Source organism: Nothobranchius furzeri, chromosome 11, assembly GCF_043380555.1.
Source record: "Nothobranchius furzeri strain GRZ-AD chromosome 11, NfurGRZ-RIMD1, whole genome shotgun sequence".
NCBI lineage: Eukaryota > Metazoa > Chordata > Actinopteri > Cyprinodontiformes > Nothobranchiidae > Nothobranchius > Nothobranchius furzeri.
Window position 1 is genome coordinate 37,326,065 of NC_091751.1, and position 21,351 is coordinate 37,347,415.

Sequence of the window (21,351 nt, forward strand, 5' to 3'; positions counted from 1 at the left end):
AAGTGTCCACTAGGAGGGGTGGTGGGTTGGGACTATCCCAACTTCAGTTCCTGCAGCCACGATGAAGCAGCGCATGTCACCTCAGTGTGGATAGGGGGAGAGCATTGAGGGTTGGAGGGTTGCAGTGACCCTGTACGCTTCGGCGGGCTTCCCGCTGTCCCGCCCACGCTAGGAAAGGAGGCAGAGTTGAGTTGCCATAGCGACGGCACATTCCACATTTCTTCTGGGGGGGGGGGGGGGGGGTTGTTGGAGCCTAGCAGGCTCAAGGACGCCAGATTCCAATTAGAAATTGTTTTGGGGCCAGACAGAGATAATTTCCTCTTTGTCTTACAGTTTGTTGGTCCTCAACCTCTCAGAATCCCAATAATAATGGACGTTAATCTATCCCAATCCGTGCTGATTCATCCACTTTCTCCTTGATGGCATCCATCTTTTGTGCCAAAGAATGAATCTCCGCCAAAGTCCCAAGCTTACGATTCATCTCGACAATTATCTGAGTCTGTGAATTCACAGCGCGGTGCAAACCATCTCTGAGCTCCGGGATCAGGCCGATATTCCTCGACAACTCGTTAATTTTCCGGTAAGCCAGGTAGCCTCCAAGGCCAATGAGCAGGAAACCTGACACCAACACCACGAATATCCACACGTCTTCAGAGTCCTCCACAGACAGCTGAGATAAACAAATCAAGTTCCACTGTTTCCAGGAGTCCAACTGGGTCTAAACCGGCAGGACATCCGGGAGCCCCTTCTCCCGTTCTTATCGTTGACAAAATTTTATCAATTGCGTTGAGAGACCAGCTGACGAGATCCATTTAAATGTATTTCTGTTTCCAGTTTCCAGAAAAATGCAGAAGCTGCCGTGCACCCAGCACACAGAGACAGACAAAGGCCTCGAGGATAAGATATGGAGGAGGGAAGGAAAAAAGCGTCTGCACCCGCCAAGAGCCGGAAGAAGAGATATTAAATTTAAATTTCATGGTTAAACAGTACATGCTAAAATCTAAGCTCAGCTAGCGCAAGAGCGGCAGTGACCTAAAATACATAAATATAATTTTACTTACTGAAAAAAATGAAGTGGAGACTCCTTGGATGCTCTATTAGTGCAATTAAATCCACAGCAAGTTATTTTGTCCAACAATTGCACAAATAATATCCAAAAAGAATGCACAAACGCTGCAACTAATGGTCTAAGTTGAGAGACTGAAAATGGCGGAACAGTTTTCAGGCGAGGCCGAGGCTCAGGCTGAGACCTTTTCCCAGAGCTAGCTCTGTGGTCACGTGGGTCTGATGCTCATTAATTATACAGAATTTTAGGCTTTTAATCATGGACGTCATTTTCGCTTTAGAAGTGGGGGGGACACGGGGGGTGGGGGGGGGGGATCTTTACAGTATGCCCTAATGGGAAACGGGCTTCAACAAAACGGTTGTTTTCCGCTTGGTCCTAGAGCTCAACCAGTGTCAATTTAATATAGTGTAATATTGCTTTTGGATGGTAAAAAGTGCAGGGGTCAAAACTTGACTTTGGAAAAAGTTGGGGGGGACATGTTCCCCCCCCCCCCCCCAAAAAATTACATCCATGCTTTTAATACACTTAAACAGAAGAGTGACAAAAAAAATTCACCCCCCTCAGAGTTGTCATGAGTGTAAACTAGATCATTTAAACCAAAAACATGTTTTGGAACCAGGCTGTAAACATGTTTATTTCTGCTGTGAAATTAGTATTTTTAACATGGGAGTCAATGAGGATTTGCTCGCTTCTCACACCAGCCCCTAGCGGATGAGGGTGGAACTGCATTTTTTGTCACTTCCGTGTTGGCTTCAATTTCAGACCCGGATTATGGGGACTTGTTCTGCATGCTGGTGAGATGGATGGCCGCTGGGACGAACCGCACCACGGAGGAAGACAACCTTAGCGCACAGAACAGGTGTTAAAAAACCACCATTAGGAGCATTTTAAAATGATGATGTGTATTTTCCATGGCAGTAGGGGGCAGTACATACCTAAATCATTGCAAGCAAGCAGTATTTTTATGTTTGAATAAGACCTTACCAACAGGGTCAAAAATCCCTGGCAGAGCAACCTCCAGCAAAATGACAAGCACATCAGACTCCCCTTCATCAGTGGCAACAATGAAGAGGTAAATGTTTAAAACAACATTTAACCGTTTGTTACAAACCAATAAAAGCACTTTGTCCTCACGGGTTCATGTAGAAGGAAACATGGTGTCTAATATGGCGTCGCCCAGAGACTTGGACCCGATTTTTACTGTTAGATGTTACAAAGTCCCCAATATTTATCAATAACTGGGCCTCATTTAATTCATTTTCAAGCACATTTTGATGGATGTTTCCAGATGAACAGTAAAAACAACACGGTCTCTTTAAGAATACAACTGATACATTTATTCATTTAGCATTTTTAAAATTTTCGTTTTAAGGGAAACATGAAAAACATTAAATAATTTATGTTAAACTTATGAGATTAAACTCAGATAAGTATTGTTAGATATTACGGGACTTCATATCTTTAGTGTAATAGGTTTTTCTTTTTGTATTTTTTTTTGTAAACTGGAGATTTTAACTCATCTGATGAGTGATGAAACAACAGCTTTGGTTCAATTAAATGTTGGACATGAATGTTGTCCATGTTTAGCCAAAAGAAAAGCATCAAACTGGTTTTTCTGGGACTTAAACTCTATTTTTCATTCTTACTTCTGCCTATTGGAGATTGTGGTAAAAATAAAAGAAAAATCAGTCAATCCTGTTCTAGTTTTGTTCTCTCCATGTAGGTTTCATCAAATGCAGCATTTGCGTCAGTGTGGTGAGTAAAACTATCACCAGTGCTGAATGAAATCTTGGGAGCTTGATGCTAAAATGATGTTTAGATGATTAGTTGATCAAAGATGTTGTAGCTTCATCACACTGAACGGTACCACAGAAAAACATAAAAATTCAATTACAGATCAAAAAGGAGAAAACACTTTACTGTAACAATCAGCGTTTATTTTCCTAAGTTAATTATTTAGGACTCTAATGCACTTCAGCGCAAAAACCAAAATGTTTTGTTAAACTTTGATCCTTGGTTTTATGGGTCAGTTCAGGTATTTTAGGGGGTACTGCAATAAAGTAAGACAGAAATCAGGAAGTTTCTTTCATGATATAAGTCGACAGCATTCATCGTAGTAACAGCAGAAAAACAGAATAAAGTTCCAGGTTTTTCCTTTTAATGTTTTATTTTCATTTCCTTTGAAGAGGCTGTCGAGACTTTTACCAACATGCTCCCAGCTAAGAATCAAATGTTGATGTGTGATGTTAAAGTATTTAGTGTAAAACCTGACCACACACAGACGATCACAGTAAGAATGTGCTGCTGCAATAACATGATGCAACACTGACAGCATGCCATCAGCTCAGAGGCAACTTGTTCTAAAAAGATCAACTGAAACACACTTTTTTGCTGTAACTTGACATTTTTCTGTATTGTGAGAGTTAAGTATACAAAGAAAGTCCACGGATCCAGAGAAAAATTCCAGATTTGGCCTAAATGACCCAAGTTTGTGTAAATAAATAACGACTGTGATTGATTGGGCTTTTCTCTCAGAGAGAATCATTTTCACCAATACTGTTTGTTTGCTTTCCTCCACTTATCTGGGTCTGGGTCACAGGGGCAGCATCTCAAGTAGGGCATCCCAGACAGCCTTCTCTCCAGCCACCTCCACCAGGTCCCCCAACAGGACCCCAAGGCGTTCCCAGACTTGTGATGCACTTGCTCTAATGTGTCCTCGGTCGACCCGGGGTCCACCTGCCTGAAACACCACCCCAGGAAGGCGTCCAGGCGGCATCCTGACCAAATCGCAAACCACCTCAGCTGGCTCCTCTCAGTGTGACCAATGCTGTTCTTTCTAAATCAACTCCAGTTTGCAGATTTGGCTTTGCTGCTGCATTAACGCCTATTTCCACAGAAGAACTGAGTTGGTAACAGCTTGTAAAGGAAGTCTGAGTTGTGATGCCATTGTGTGTGCGTTTGACACCGCCATACACTAAAACTTGTGTTTGGAATGCAATTTTACAAAGTCCTTTTCACCATCTGGGTGGGCGGTGAAACATCTGCTTTATAGAGAACCAAACATGCAGCATGTGTTTAAAATCACAAACAGCATCATTAGCTTTAGGTGGGGGCCACAGTGGCATCCTGCAATAAATCGCTTTGCAATGCCTCAATTACTGTTCGCTGAATCCTATTCCACATTTCTGGGAAGTTTTATAAGTTTTCTTTTAGGAGCACACTGGCGCCTCTGCATTTGGGGCCCGCTGGGCCCCCTACAGCCCTCCGGTGCCAGCGGTCATCTGACCTCTCTGACTTTCGGATCCACCAAGAGGGTCTCTGAAAACAGGTAATGTAGACACACAGATAGCGTCTGATGTGGGTTGTTAGCTTTGTTCTGCCGGTACTATCTTGTTGTTCTCAGCTTTGCAGGTGCGAACTAAGGTTAAAGGTGTTGACAACAGGTCAAAATCTTTGCGGGTTAAAGAAGCTTTGCTCAGATGGCCGGTCTGAAGCTTTTCTCTAGAACCCTCTAACTGTTAAACTGTTCGAACTGTACTAAGGAAAAAAACAGAGGGACTAGTTTTAATGGATTGGTGTTGTGAATTTGGCCAGCCATTCAGGGCTGACAAGTTCAAGAGATGTTACCAAGAATCTCAGAACACACCCTCTTTGATCTGGAGACTATGAATCTGGGCAAAAGGTTAACTATATGTCATGCGTTAGCTTAACTTTACTCTGTCTTTGTATGAGTGCAAATGGTGATGACCTCATCCAATAAACGTGCTAAGCATATATCATTAAGCAAGGATCAATGAACATTTCATTTTTTATAGTTATAAAATATTCATTCTTCTTTCATTTGGGAATAAAGGAGTTCATTTAAAAGAGTTCCTCTGTGAAGGACTTTGGAGGAGAGAATGTTATTGTTTCTCTTTTATTATCTCTCAGAGCTGCAGTCCAGCTGGTGTGAGGAAGGCAGGCTCTGATTAAAGGGACTATGTGCAGACTTCCAGTCTCCTGTGAGGGGAAAATATTGTAGGTTGTGTCATAGCCAGGTTAAGTTGACCTGGCTGTAGATCTTGACCTGTGGGATCTCAAAATCAGGCCATTTCATGACAATACAATTACAACAACGCTACTATATATTATCACTGCAGTACATATACAAATTAGTGATCCTCTTGTCTATATCTGGAAAACATTAATTCTTTATATAATTTCTTAAATTGCACTATGTGTAAACTTTCTTTGATTCTTTTCTCAAGACTTCCATAAAATAACTCCACTAAATGAAATACACAAACTTTTCAATATTGTTCGAGCATAATACTGCTTCAAATGTAATTCCCTTCTCAACTTATATCCACCTTTTCGTTTTGCAAACAGTTTTTGAATATTTTCAGGCAGTATTTTTTTTGTACTTTGTACATAAATAATGCAGTCCTAAATTCTATCAAATCTTTGAATTTTAATGTTTGTAATTTCATAAACAAGCTATTTGTGTGTTCCTTATATCCCACATGACTGACCAAACTTATGGCTCGTTTTTGTAACGTACAAAGTGCATATAGGGTGGTTTTATAGATGTTTCCCCACACTTCAACACAGTAAGTTAGGTATGGTACTATCAGTGTGCAGTACAATATATACAATGCCTTTTGATTCACAAAATGTCTTACTTTTCCCAACACCCCAATACTCCGTGCTATCATCTGCAAATAAAACACATTTTAATGCTCTGGAAACCTCACACAAGTCATTAGAATATAAAATAAATATAGCTTTGGACCCAAAACTAACCCCTGTGGCACCCCACATTTGATACTAAGCCGTTCTGACTTATAATTATTTATTTGTACAAATTGATTTCTATTGGTTAAATAACTTCTAACCCAACTGAGAACAACTCCCCATATACCATATATTTGAAGTTTATTAATTAATACTGTATGATCAATTGTATCAAAGGCTTTTTTTTAAATCTACAAAGACGCCAACTGCATATTTTTGCACACATCAGAAGAATATCTAAGGTCTACCTTAGATCTGGTGCTCCAACATTCTTCTGGAGACTTCTGTCCGACGCTAAGATTCGTAAATAATGTATTAAATCGTTTTACGCAGGCATCTCACAACAACCTGACATCCAGCTTTTATGTTGTTGAGCCCCACTTGAGTCGTTATCTATTTAAACATTAAAACTTAAATAGTTGAAACAGTTTTGAATGGAGGAACAGCAATCTTCATGAAAATTGGAATTGTGAGAGAAAACTGGCTCACAGATTTTTTATTTAAACAGAAACAGCTGAAAATGAGCTTATCGCATCAAATGATATCTAAATTTGGGAGATGTAATCGCTCAGTGCAGATTTTCCCACAATTCCCAGTAGTTTTGCCTCTGCTGTTTCCACCAGCTTTGTTAAGAAATAATAATAAATTGGATGCCAGCCCTCGCCCACATGCATTTACTCTCTTTCAGTTAAAGTTTGACCACACTTAGGTTTTTTTGAGCTTTATTTAGAAGTTTCTCATTATTGAAGCTTGTCATTACAAAATGATCATTTGATTTATATAATTAATCTATAGGTGTCACGGATTTATGTGTATTTAAGTTTAAATACACGAGGATTGTGGCATTATCATTTCAACTGTGTCTTTTAGAGGAAGAAGTGTGGCTCAGGTACAGATCGCAGTGTTTATTCGGGTGAACGAGGGTTTGGTATCGATTGTGGAAAACAAAAATCTCCAACCCCGTGCTGCTGGCTGGCTGGCAGTGTTGACTCAGAGAGTGGGAAGCAGGAAAATCGATTCCGCAGATGCTGCATCATTCCCAAAGGCGAGTCACATGAGTAAATGTTAAAGTGTTATATTTTCACACTAATCAGCTCCAAGTTTTTTTGCTGCTCTGGATGCAAATTTTCAAACGACTGGATGAGGATGTAATTGGAGAAATGCAGCGTTAAGCGTTGATCTATAAACGTTCAGTTGGTGTCACAAACGACTCATTCAAATGGGATTATGACTCAAACACACACACGTTATGCTTTATTTTGGCAACCATGCATTCAAATAAGTGTTACTTTATTTCTGGATTGCAGTTTATGCTGATGATGATCATTGTTCTTGTAGCCATAGGATTGTTTTCATTAAACTTATTTGAACACTGTTTGAATGTAATTGGTCAAAATAGATATCAGTCACTTGTTTTAGGCTCTGAGGCTACGTCTAACTCTGCAGCTGTGTTAGTTTGACCAACTACAGTGGGGCAAAAAAGTATTTAGTCAGCCACCGATTGTGCAAGTTCTCCCACTTAAAATGATGACAGAGGTCAGTAATTTTCATCATAGGTACACTTCAACTGTGAGAGACAGAATGTGAAAAAAAAATCCATGAATTCACATGGCGGGATTTATAAAGAATTTATTTGTAAATAATGACAAACCTTAAAGTTCAAAGATTTGATTGAATTTAGGACTGCATTATTTATGTACAAAGTAAAAAAAAATACTGCCTGAAAATATTCAAAAACTGTTTGCAGAACGACAAGGTGGATATAAGTTGAGAAGGGAATGACATTTGAAGCAGCATTATGCTCGAACAAAATTGAAAAGTTTGTGTATTTCAATGGAGTTATTTTATGGAATAGTCTTGAGAAAAGAATCAAAAAAAGTTTAAACATAGTGCAATTTAAGAAATTATATAAAGAATTAATGTTTTCCAGATATAGACAAGAGGATCACTAATTTGTATATGTACTGCAGTGATAATATAAGTTAACGTTGTTGTTTATGTTTATGTTTATGTATTTAGCAGACACTTTTGTCCAAAGCGGTGATAATCGGCCTGTTGGCCTTGAGGCTAACAACAACAATAACAACAACAACTTGACATCAGTCATGGAGAGGAGGGAACAAGGAGTGGACGGTAGAGAGGGGGACGGGTGCAGGGAGGGTGCTAATTTAGAAGATGCTCTCTGAAGAGCAGGGTCTTCAGGAGTTTCTTGAAAATTGAAAAGGAAGCCGCAGTTCTGGTAGTGCTTGGAAGGTCATTCCACATTTGTGGAACAATGCATGAGAAGAGTCTGGATTGTCCTGAGTGTGGTGTAGGCACTGCTAGCCGACGATCCTGTGATGACCGTAGCGGCCGGGCCGAGACGTAAGCCTTTGCAAGAGGATTCAGGTAGATGGGAGCCGTACCATCTCAGACTTTGTATGCTAGTGTTAGCAATTTGAATTTGATGCGTGCTGCTAGCGGTAGCCAGTGGAGCTCAATGAACAGAGGGAGACGTGTGCTCTTTTTGGATGATTCCATTTGTTGGCTAACTTCATTCTGAATCCGTCTCGCTCTGGTGCTGCTGGCAGTGGAGAAGACTTGTGGTGATAACGGAGGCAAAGATAAAACGGACAGAGAAAACACACGACAGCGTGCTCAGACGGGTATGTTAGAGAGCTATTAAAGCATGTCACAGTTGGCTTGTCAGGGATCTGCTGTACAAACACACACACACACACACACACACACACACACACACACACAAACAAACAAACAAACAAACAAACAAACAAACAAACACACAAACAAACAAACACACACACACACACACCAGTGTTTTTCCTGGCTCAAATTGAGGCAGAGGTGGTACCATCCTGGCCATGCGCCAGCACAGGCATACTCTGTGCATTCAACTGCCTCACTTTTTTAAAGGCTAAATATTATAAAAGGCTCAATAATATGCATTAGATTGGTGTTTAGTTCCGTTTTACCCATCTGACATTTATTGTTAAAAATATTTTTTAATATTTGACCTACATTTCAGTAACATTTTTGGTTTGTATTAATAACACTCATCTTAGTCAAAATAACACAAAAATATATCCAGTAAAATATAATGCATTTCATTAAAGGAGACGTAACATGAAAAACCCCTTTTTTATCCATCAACACAGTGTGTTTCACATTTTAAGTGTCTAAGTGAGCAAAAAAGACTTCTATTATTATTCACTAGAGTTGCTATTTAGATATTTAATAATTAAGTTTTGGGCATATTTGTCCACCCGTTCAGTTTTTCAAAATACCTAATACATCAGAAATTTATGTCGTCACGATAATAACTACCAAATATGGTCATGGTCCTCCAGCTAAACACAGAGCCAATCCGCCATTTTTTTCTTCTCGCTAAGATTTTTGTAGTACTATTGGAAAAATGCAGAATGTCTGATTATTTTAGCCACACACAGCTCAAAACTGTTCTTTATTTTAAGGAAAGGTGGTTTGGCAGTATTTAAAACCCAGAAGCTGATGACACTACTGCTAAAAAAACTGAAGAAAAAAGTAGTGTGTTTCTGTGTGTGCGTGCGCGCGCACACTTGCGTTCGTGTCTCCCGGGCTAGTGGCTAAGTACCTAGGGCTTCACATATCTAAAAGGAGTCATTTCCATCTGAATATGGCAGCAACAGGACACAGCAGCGAAGAGGTAAGCTTCATATCACTCTAAAATGTTGGCAAACTTTACTTTAGATTTACTAGCGTTAGCAGCACTATAGCATTAGCATCCAACCCGCTGTTGTGTGCCGTTAATTCAGCAAGCATTACACACACACGTAAGTAGGAACAGAGGACCGGAGATAACTCCTGCTTTATTCTTCTTCTTCACTTCTTTTTTTTTCAAACCACAACAACCACAACGTACTCACTAGCGCTTCTAGTAAAAGCATCTACAGAACACATGCAACAGTATGTGGACACAACATCTTCCCCTTTTGAACAAGGATTCCTTATGTGGACTGAACCTCATCATTCTGATGTAGGTCACCTAATACACGTTAACATTTCACATTACTCAGTACATTCACTTCCCCATAACAAAGTCCTGGGTCCAGCAAGGTGGCTTTCTCATCCTGATGGGCCTAAGCCTACTATCAGACTCAGAGTTAGATGCCAGATCAGTTCCTGGTTTATGATAGTCCATTTTTGTGTCAGCATCACTACCTGTGTTCAGCCCTGACAGAGCTGATAAGTGTGAGGCGTTCCAGGTCCGTCCATCATCCAGCAGATCAGTATTTGGTCCTTTCCTGGTCACGACAGTCTTTGGTTTAGAAAACTTTAACTCTCCTTTCTTTACCTTCCATGGCTTCCTAACCCGTACATTGTCACCAGCCTGAAAGTTGGATGATTGGGCGCGTCTGCGAGCATCAGTGTATTCCTTCATTTTCATTTGCTTATCTTTAACTCTTTCGCACATGGTATGCCTCTCTGTCTGAGGAACAGGCATATCTATTACCTGTAACTTTGTTCTCATTCGGCGTCCATGGAGCAGTTCTGAAGGGGAGACTCCAGTTGTAGAATGAGGGGTTGCTCTGAAGTCCATCAGGAAAGTTCTCAGGAAAGATTTCCAGGGTTGACCTTGAATCGAGGCAGTCTGTAGGCAGTCTTTAACGCATCTATTGAATCTCTCCACTTCCCCATTAGCTCTTGGATAATACACTGAGGACCTCAGGTGTTGGATCCCCCTGCTTTTGAGGAAGTCAGCAAACTCAGCAGAGATAAATTGAGAGCCATTGTCACTTATCAATGTCTTTGGATTCCCTTCACGAGAGAAAACTACGGAAAGGAACTGAATGACAGTACCTGCATCAGCTCGGGGAGCAAAAGCTACTTCAGGCCACTTACTAAAGTAGTCTACCAATTTAATGGCAAATCTACAGTCAGAACGGGCTATTTCAAAAGGGCCTATGATGTCCACAGACACCTTTTCCCAAGGAATGAGTTGAAGTGGAGCATCATGGGTGACAGCGGACTTGTCGTTCTGTCGGCACGTTGCACAATTCTTTATCAGTGTCTCTATGTGACGATCCATTTTGGGCCACCAGTACAATTCCCTCAGGCATTGTTTAGTACGTACAATGCCTTGGTGAGATTCATGAGCTATGTCAGTGAGTTTTTTCTGCAATGACTCAGGCACTAGCAATCGATGTGTACCTCTGACAATGCACTCGTTAAGGACCACAAGTTCATGGCGGATTGGGAAGTATGGCTGTAAGTCAGGTTCCAGTGACGTCTTTCTCGCAGGCCAGCCCTTCTGTATCTGCACCCGGAGCTTTGTGAACACTGGGCAAGTTTTGCACTTTGACTGGAAGTCTTCCCCAGACACAGCGCTCAGATCAGTGAGGATGGCTGCAACTGACTCCACACTCTCTGCACATGCCATGACCGTCTCGGGAAGTGGAAGCCTAGAAAGACAGTCAGCAACATGGTTCACTGGTCCAGTTCTATATTCCACTTCATAGTCAAACTCCAACAGGCGAGCTGACCATCTGGCTATGCGTAGACCTGCTCTGTTATTGCCCTTTGTAGTCAGCAGTGTTGTAAGTGCTTGGTGATCTGTTCGTAGGAGGAATTTTCTGCCCCAGAGCCATGTATGCCATTTTTCCGCAGCCCAGACACAAGCTAGGGCTTCCTTTTCAACGAATCAGTATTTCCTCTCTGCATCAGACAAGCTGCGAGACGCAAATGGAACAGTTTGTTCTGCATCATTACCGTCAAGTTGAGTCAAAACAGCACCTACACTGTAGTCTGAGGCATCTGTCGAGACTATGGTTGGCTTACTGGGGTCGAACATTACCAGAGCAGGGCTGTGCACGATTAACTGCATGACTTGATCAAACGCTGCTTGAGCTGCCTTGTTCCAGTGGAATGAACAGTCCTTACGCAGAAGAGCTCTCATAGGTTCGACAACAGTCGCATAATTTGATACGAACTTGCTGTACAATGCACTCAAGCCAAGAAACGAGTGCAGGGTTGCCGGATCAGTAGGGGGCGGAGCATGCAGGATAGCAGTGACAAGAGAGTCATCTGGCAGCAGACCTTCTGGACCGATCTTTTGACCCAGAAAGCTCAGAGTAGTTTGACAGAGTTGACATTTGTCAACATTGAGTTTCAGTCCTGCCTTGTTGATTCTGTGTAACACAGCACGCAGGTTGGCTTCATGTTCAGCTTCTGAAGTTCCGTATATGATGACATCATCAAGATAGCATTGCACCCCTTTCTGACCATGTAGGATTTGCGTCATCATCTTTTGGAACGCTGCCAGTTTACTACTCAACCCATAGGGGACTCTGCAGTACTGGTACAGTCCTTCATGTGTAATGAAAGCAGTGAGCCCTCTACTGTCTTCGTGTAGTTTCAGCTGATGGTAGGCGGATTTAAGATGCAGGGTAGAGAACATGACAGCCCCACGCAGCTCAGACAGTATTTCCTCTATCAGTGGCAAGGGATGGCTGTCAACGACCACTGCTTTGTTAGGTTCTCTCAAATCAACGCACATGTGTATGTCACCAGTTTTCCTTCTAGTGACTACAATCGGGGAGACCCATTCAGATGCATCGATTTTCTCTATGACACCATGTTCCTCCAGATTCTTGAGTTCTGCGGAAACAGCATCACGGACTGACAGGGGTAGGCGTCGGTGTTTCTGCTGTATTGGCTTCACTTCAGGTTGCACCTTCACTTTATGTACAAAGTCCTTTGCACATCCGAATGCAACGGGAGACTCACACTCCTGTTTGCAGTGAGTAGGCAGAGCAGAGGTTTGTTGAAGTGTAGCGCATACCTCGGAACTCTCAAGGACTAATCGTCCCTCTTTTATGTGTAGCTGGAGGGCCGTCACCAAGTCCATGCCCAGTATGGGTGTTCCTGTTCTCACAATGTAGAGGTCTGTGGGGGCACTCTTGCCATTGTAGGTAATGTCAGCTCTAAGATACCTTAATACATCCAGTTTCTCCTTTGAATATGTAATAAGCTGAACAGTTGGGTTACTTAACTTAACTGAGCCAAAATAGGTGCTGTAAACATGTTCAGGCAGTATGGAAACACCAGAACCTATGTCTACTAGTAGCTTAACAGTAGATGCCTGTGCAGTATTTCAGGGGCGGATTTAGGACTGAAGAAGATCCGGGGCTTAACACACACGCGCGCGCACACACACGCGCACACACACGCATGCGCGCACACACGTGACACGCACTAGTCAACATCATATATATATATATATCTTGTACCACATAATGTTTAATCTGAAGCTACATATTCAGCATATTCAGGGCAGAGTATTGTTCCTGTTAGTGTTTAGTGTGAGATGATAGTGAATATTCCCTTTCTTTCTCCAACAACTTTACCTGATAGTAAGCTAACTTTAGGCAAACCAGCAGCACAACAAATATTTTCAAATAAGACTCACAAACCTGAGTCAACACCAGTCTCATCAGAGCTGGGGTTCTGTCGTTGTACTTTTGGTCTAAAAAAGCGTCCTTATATCCATCTTCACTCATGCGTTTCAGAGACTGCAGAAGCCAGCTGCTGAAGGGCTTCTCTTCAGTCTCAGGTAAACTGTATACTGACTAAGTAGCCTAGTGGTAGAGTGTCTGCCCTGAGATCAGGGGTTCGACTCCTGGTCGGGTCATACCAAAGATTTTGAGAAAAATGGGACCCAATGCCTCCCTGCTTGACACTCAGCATTGGATTGGGGTTGGATTGGGGGGTTAAACCACCAAATAGTTCCCGAGCGCGGCGTGTCTGCAACTCAGGAGATGGGTCAAAATCGGAGAATAAATTTCACCACACACCTGTGTGTGTGACGACTAAATGGGACTTTACAAACTACTGCCAGCTGCGCCCTCTCTGTGTGACTTTGGTACTGCATGTTACTTCCGCGATTTAGATCCGGGGCTTATCATGAAAGATCCGGGGCTTCAGCCCAAGTAGCCGGGCCTAACGCCGCCCCTGCAGTATTTGGTATCGTGACAATAACAGTGCACATCAATTTAGCTGGGTCACTACTGACACAATTGTCAACAGTTAGAACACACATTTCAGGCACAGTCACTTCATTAACAGGCTTATGAGGAGATTTACACACTCTTGAAAAATGTCAGATTTTCCCACATGTATTACATTTGCAGTCTTTTGCGGGGCAGGATTTATCATTGGCTTTGTGATCCGCTGAGCCACAACGGTAGCATGTCGGAGCTGTATCCGTTTTTTAGCTGCTTTGTATTTTGGTTTGCGCATCATCTTTTGTACTTGAACAGCGGCAACAGGCTTTGTTTCACCAACAGCAATGGCCTTTGCATCAGCTATTGCAGCCTCGGTGCACCTAGCAATTTCCAAAGCTCAATTGAGCGTCAAATCCTCCTCCATTAGCAGTCTTTCACGTATACGAGCATTATTAGTCTTCTCTACAAGCTGATCCCGCAACATTTCATTCTCCATAGCCCCGAATGCACATTGTTTTCACGAGCTCACGCAGTGCTGCAACGTAATGATCTGTAGACTCACCGACAGCTTGGGCTCGTTGCCTGAAACGGTATCCCTTTGCGACAACATTGACTTTAGGATGAAAGTATGTTTCCAAAGCCTTTATGGATCCCTCGTAATTATCCGTAGCGAGTGGTAAGGCGCTGTAGATTCGTTGTCCCTCCGTTCCCAAGCAGTGAATGAGCAGGGCCCTCTTCCTCTCCGTAGCAAAGTCATCACCCCCGATAGCAAGCAAGTAGTTGTCGAACAACCTTTTCCATGCAGCAAATGGAATTTTCGGTTCGCCCGGACAGTCCAGGAACACAGCCGGGGGTTGCAAAGAGACCAGAGCCATAACTGAATCACCACTACTCTCGTCACCACTTGTTGTGTGCCGTTAATTCAGCAAGCATTACACACACACGTAAGTAGGAACAGAGGACCGGAGATAACTCCCGCTTTATTCTTCTTCTTCACTTCTTTTTTTTCAAACCACAACAACCACAACGTACTCACTAGCGCCCTCTAGCACTTCTAGTAAATGCATCTACAGAACACATGTAGCAGTATGTGGACACAACACCCACTAAAGCTAGCACAGTATGCTAGTAAAGTTAGCACCCAGATTAATGTGGATTTGGCCAATTTTCGTGGAATAAAACGTGATTTGAAATTCTGATCAATGCCTTTTTTTACACCAGATGATAACCTTCCACTGATTGTAGCAGCAGAGAGCCTGTGTGTTATTCTGCGTGAGTGTGATGTGATCTTCGCATACAGTAAATAAAGTCCCATATAAGCTAAAATGCAGCGTGACAAAGTCTTTAAAGTGTGTCAACACAGTGGATTTAATACGAGTTTTAAAGAACAATCTCTGAGTGAAGTGAGGTTAGTTTTTCATCTCACTGCAGATATAAAAACTAACTCTGCATCAGTCAGACGCAGCGAAGCTCACCGTCTGTATGAGCATGAGCATCGGAAAGCTGATAAAATCGGCTGTAAAATAATTAAAACAAAAGTAAAAATGCTCCTTTGCTGTTTAGAGTCCACATCCAGAAGCCTGGAGCCGTGTTTCACTGACAGGCTATCCGACTAAAGCCCTGATGAGCTCAACTGGGACAAACTCTGGTGTGATGTTTAGGGAAGTGAAGATCTGGTTCTCCAAGGCCTTGAGATGCTAGTAAAAAATAATTTAGCCAGCTTGCTAATGTTACTTTTCTTCTCTAAGGAACACAGAATGCTCTGATGTTGGAGCTTCACGTCACCTACTGAGGAAGGAGACCCACCAGTAAAGAGATGGTCTGGACCAGACCAAAGTGAGTGATGACACTTTAGCCCTCCTCAGCCACCCTCATCATTAGGAACACCTCACCCCCTGAATCACTCCATCTGATGACAGCAGAGTGATTTATTTGATGTTTTACTGCTTTAGTCTGTTTAGAAATTATTGAATTACATTATTTTCTGTAAACAACTATCTGATCTGGACGTGTACAGAGTAACTTTCCCCAAATTCAGCAGCAGCTAGCCTACAAAAACAGCTGCAGCATGTAGTAAGTCTGTCTGCGCTGCTCTTTAATGTGATTCCATTCATAAGGAATCATTTGTATAATTTTAGTGTCACTATTTTATTACATTTGTAGGTAAATATGAAGTCACTGCAGCAAAGTGAACTTGTAAACAAGTAAAAGATTAACCAAAACAACACAAACGTCGCCATAAACATGAAAGCTAAAGAACCAACTTTCTTAAAGCTGCTTGTAAACAAAATATGTCATTAATGTTATTGTCTACCATTGCAGAATATGTCGATGACATCATGGAACTGCTCTTTGGAAAAGTTTTCCCTGAACTAACTCTGTTTCTAGATGAGGTAGAGAAGATCAGCTCATAAGAGAAGAGGTCCTAGTACAGAGCTCTGGGGGACTCACACACACACACACACACACACACACACACACACACACACACACACACACACACACACACACACACACACACACACACACACACACACACACACACACAAGCAGCAGGTACTTGGATGTGCAGACTTGAGCAGTCGTTTAAGGTAAGGGCTGCGACTGAGTGGCTCTGCTGCCATCTGGAGAGTCCATGTAAGAAACCACAGAACAAACACTTCTGTCTGTGCAAATGTTACCCAGCACGGCAGGATAAAGGACATGTGTAATTAGGTGTGCTGCATGGGGGGGGGGGGGGGGGGGGGGGGGGGCGCTTCCCTAGATTTCTTTCAGGCATGCATAAATTCATCCATCCATCCATCCATCCATCCATTGTCTGAACCCGCTTTGTCCACGTAGGGTCGGGTGTGTATGTGTGTGTGTGTGTGGGGGGGGGAGCTGCCTATCTCCAGCGGTCAATGGGCAATCAGGCGGGGTACACCCTGGACAGAGAGCCAGTCCATCGCAGGGCCATAATTTCATCTAACAGCTAATAAATGACTCTGAACGGGCGTCGTCAAAAACATGATGTTCTAAATATATAATCTGTGTTTAGAACATAAATTCACCTTTAATTTACCCCAAACATAAGACATCAGGACAAGAGCTGAAATATCATCCAACCATGGAAGAAGCCTGCTTTGTCTTTAACATGCATTGCATGTATTGGGTCATGAAGGCTGTCAGGCTGATCAGGAGGGAGGCGCAGATGTACAGATGGTGTGTTGTCTGTGTTCTATAACAGGACTTGGAAACCCTAAACGGTGCATGAAACAACCGCCTTCTGGTGCCAGAAAAACAGAACAATCTCTAAGTACTCATTAAACGCATTTAAGGCCCTCTACCAGAGCGGTGATTACGCACATTTACTAAGAAATCACAATGGTGGTGAGTTGGCTCAGATGGTGGGGGAGGATGCCGGTCAGACCAGGCAGGCCCAAAGGTATCACAAGGGTCTGCTGGGAACATCTGGCAGAGTCTCCTGTCAGAAGGAGCTTAAATTCCCACCTCCGACAGAACTTGCAAAATGTTCCGGGGGAGGCAGGGTACATTAAGCGCCTCGTGATTTTTATCTTGAGAGGCGCTATAGAGAGGCGCTATAGAAATTATACTTTCTTCTTCTTCTTCTTCTTCTTCTTCTTCTTCTTCTTCTTCGAGTCTGAATGGACCCTGTTCCGTGCCTCCATTGTTGAGGCGGCCGACCGGAGCTGTGATTGCAGGATCGTCGGTGCCTGTCGTGGTGGCAACCCCCGAACCCGCTGGTGGACACCGGTGGTTAGGAATGCTGTCAAGCTGAAGAAAGACTCCTATCAGGTCTTTTTGGCCTGTAGGACTCCAGAGGCAGCTGACGGGTACCAGCAGTCCAGGCAGAACATGGCTCGGGTGGTTGCCAAGGCAAAAACCCGGGCATGGGAGGAGTTCGGTGAGACCATGTAGCAAGACTTCCCTACAGAGAGTCTTGAGTCTTGAGAGTGTAGGAAAATAGAACATACGATCAGTCTTTATGCAGATGATATTTTACTCTTTCTCCAGAATTCTCAATCCTCTCTCTCCCATTCAGTAGAACTGATAAACTCTTTTTCAAGAGTTTCAGATTACTCTATAAACTGGTTAAAATCCACAGTTCTACCAATTAATTTTTCTTTTGTCAATTTGCTTAATACACAATTGGAGTCAGGGAATATCACATACCTGGGAATTAACGTCTCTCCCAAGCTGACAGATCTAACCAAACTAAACTACATCCCACTTTTAAAGAAAGTGGAAGATGATCTTGCAAGGTGGAAATCCTTACCGATATCACTCATGGGGAGGGCTGCTACAATTAAAATGATGGTCTTACCCAGAATAAATTACTTATTCTCGATGATCCCAAACAAACCACCAGCTGACTAGTTTAAATCTCTGGACTCCTCAATTACTAAATTCCTTTGGCAGGATGAACCTCCACGAATCAGCTTAAAAATGCTTCAGAAGACCAAAGACAGAGGAGGACTGGATTTACCCAACTTTTACAATTATTTCTCAGCCAACAAGCTGCAATATATACCAAGATGGTTGCAAGATAACCCACTAGATGAGTCTTGGTTAGACATAGAACAGACACTTTGCAATATGATAGAGCTTTCAGACTTACCATTTATTAGCTCAAGCATAAGAATACATGAAAGCTTCAAAAGTATTAGTATCAGCACCTCTCTGACAGCATGGTGGGAGTATCTAAAAATGACAGAGTCTTCACTAGTACCATGCAGACGCACACCTATCTGGAATAATCCTGACATTTTGCAAAATAACCAAATGATGAACCTTCCGGACTGGAAAAATAAAGGAATCCTATACCTGGAACGCATATATGAAGGATTGGACTTCATCCCAGTTAATCGAATAGTCTCCCAATTTGGAATGGATACGAATAGCTTTTTAGAATATCACCAAATTAAATCTGTAGTCAAACAAAAATTTAAGCTGAATAAAATGGAATTACAAACACCACCGAGGGTATTTGACTTCTATAATCTCAACCCCCCCAAACTACTGTCTAAAGTATATAAGACACTGTCCAAAATAGACGATAAAATTGCAATCCCTATTGAAAAATGGGAGGTGGATCTATCAGTTAGCTTTGACCAGGACTTCTGGTCCCAAACTTGTTTAAAAATGTTTAAAATGATCAGACACCCCCATTTACAATTAATTCAGTACAAAATTGTACACAGAGTACACAATACAGGTCATCGGATGTTCAAGATGGGGTTTGTGTCGTCTGACACCTGTACACACTGCACAAACAACATTCCTGACAATTACATTCACGCACTGTGGTCCTGTCCACCTGTCAAGGAATTTTGGGGTAGAGTATGTGAGGATCTGTCAAAATGTCTGAAATGTCATAGCCCAACTTCCCCCTCTCTTTGTTTACTGGGAAACCTGGACGATGTCCCGATTGAAACATCTTTGGTTCACGTGGTTCTGACTGCCATATGCATTGCTAAGAAAACTATCCTCTTGAATTGGAAAAATAGAGAAACTCTCTGCAGTAACCAGTATAGAAATCTTTTTTTTAGATCATATTACACTTGATTTAGCCTCTGCTTCTACTTCAACCCAATCTCTCTGGGCTCCTTTGATCGGTTCCATCACATAGCGATGATGGGGGACCATTGATATTGTCCTGCGGGATGATGTGGGTGGGGGGGTGGAGGGTCTGAGTTTGGAGTATCCGGATGTTCCATGGAGGTGGATTCACTGGGGGTGTCTGGGACTGGGGGGCCGTTGCCCCCCTCTGGAGGTGCTTGGGTTGCCTCAGGGGGTTGGACTACTGGCGGGGCCTTGGGGGTCAGGTCCTGACATGTATGCTGCCGGGAAGAAGGCAGGAAGATGCAGCAGTGCCTGGCCCGGGTTCAGGGGCCTCGGGTAGACCATGGCTCCTCTGCTGTCCCATCACAGGGGAGGGGGAGGTCCAGGAGGGGGAGGACCCAACCTGGATGTCCAAAGCTTATATATTCTGGAAGTTGTGCAAATGCAGGGATGGGCATAGATATTCTACGGTGGTGGGGCTGAGTTGGTGCCCTCGGACTCCGTGAGGCTCTGCAATGCTGCTGCTTTGGGCCCTGGCAGGATGGGCTGGGGTCTCCATGCCCTGGGTGGCAATTTGACAACAGAGGTGCCTATTGGGGCCAGTGGGGGAGCTGGCTCCCTGGAGGGCTAGGCCAACCAGCCATTCCTCCCCATCCCCGCATATTTCTCTCCTCCTGCTCCCTCACATCATCACACAAACATGCACATAGGACCATGGGCGGTGGACAAGTCAGGGAGTGATGGTATGGACCCCATTTCCGCATTCCTGTGGCAACCTGCCCCCCAATTTTGTTTGCACCTAATACACTTCCACAGACGACATTCCACGCAAACACATACTTAGGGCCTTGGGAGTGAGCACACTCAACGACAGTTGGCAGGGGGATTTCTCAGCCTCCTCCCGGGTGCCGGTGCCCACTTCCAATTTTAAACTGCACTTAGACACCGAGGGCTGTGGGTGCAAGTGGGGTGGTGCGGTGGCATCAGCTGGCATAGGCCAGACAATGCCCACACTGCCCGCTCTCCACAGCCATGGAATACCCCTCATCAACACACAACACTATATTGGAGCAGGCGGAGGGAGACTAGGAGTCTTAGCACACCTCTGTTGATCTGGCCATATGGATGGGGTCTGGGGTGGTGGGTTTCTGTGCTCAGCGTTGGGCTTGGAAGCCTGCTCATCAGCACCCCAGAAGAAAGGGTCAAACTCTGGTAACCGGTGATGGTTGTACCCAATGTGCAGCAGTACCGGGACCAGAGTGAATAGCGTGTGTATGGGGAGCATGAGTGGGTGTCCGGCGTGCATTTTTGTAAGTCTTTGGTTGTATGTGCATGTGTGAGCATGAGGGAGGGAGTGTGTGACTGTGTTTGTGTATGACTGTATATGTCAGGTGGGGCCTTTGACTCCTCTCTTCTCCTGGGACTTCTTTTGATGATACAGATCTTCGTCTCCCCTCCCCCTGCCACACCTGGTGTGGGGTGTGGTGCCTTGGACTGCCTGAGTGTTTGTGGCTCTCGGGTCAGGGGGTTTAAGATTTTTGGCGTCTGCCTGATCAATCCCAGTGGCTGCCTGGTGGGGTCTGGGTCCCTGGGCTCTGCTGGGTCCCCAGCGGGGGTGGTTGCCCCTGGGTCCCGGGTCGCTGGGTCCCGGGCTCGGCCGGCTAGGGGGTGGGAGGCTGCGGGCGGGCCTGTGGGCTTGCCGACGATATCTCCCGGGACTTTGCCGGCTGCTGGTTGTGGCCCCCCGGGGCTATCCTCTGCGCCTCTCGAGGGGAGCAGGGGCTTTTCTGGTTGCAGTCTCCCTGGTGTTCCTGTGCTCTGGGGCAGCTCCTGGATCTCTGGGACTTCGAGCTCCCTCCGTCTCCTGCACATCTTTTGGGGGCAGATCTTTGATCCCTCACACTCTCTATTGGACGCTCCTATAGAGAAACCTTACATAAACAAGCGCGTGTACACACACAGGTGCTCACA